Source organism: Chaetura pelagica, unplaced genomic scaffold (assembly GCF_000747805.2).
Source record: "Chaetura pelagica isolate M959 unplaced genomic scaffold, ChaPel_1.0 scaffold275, whole genome shotgun sequence".
NCBI classification, from domain to species: domain Eukaryota; kingdom Metazoa; phylum Chordata; class Aves; order Apodiformes; family Apodidae; genus Chaetura; species Chaetura pelagica.
Window position 1 is genome coordinate 4581252 of NW_009953486.1, and position 598 is coordinate 4581849.

Sequence of the window (598 nt, forward strand, 5' to 3'; positions counted from 1 at the left end):
GGCACGGGGGGAGGCGCGGGGGCTGCTCCTGCGGGAGCCCGCCAAGGAAAACCGCCTCGACAGAGGGTTGTTTGCATCCCCTCCCTTCCCTCTTCTCAGTTGCACAATCATCTCAACTGCAAGTGTTCAATCCCTGGCAGGTTCGGACGCGGGGACAAAGCACCGAGCAGTGTGCCAGCCTTGTGGAGCGCTGGGTGGCAAAGGCGTGTTAGGGAGCCAAGGAAGAGAGGGTCTGGGTCCAAGTCAACAAGGAGGAATAGCCAGGGGTTTAAACACTGGAACAAAAGTCTCTCTCTTAAGCAGGTCTCTAAGCATTCTGCTTCACCAGTGGACATCTATCTGTGCAACCTGCCTCTGTGGGACAGGGATGCACTGTTCCCATTTCTGCTGCTGGGCAGCCATGGGCTTCCTCTCTTCTGTCCCCCTTTTGCCTTTTCTTCCCTCCTAGGATGGGCAGCTCATGCAAAGGAGGCTGTGAAATGCCACCCACTTTGATCTGACCTGCAGTTTCCAGCCCTGATGTGGGAAAGCTGGGATTTCAGCTCAGGGTATTCTTACTATGGTGCAGCCCCATACCCAATTCATGTTACCCTCTGCT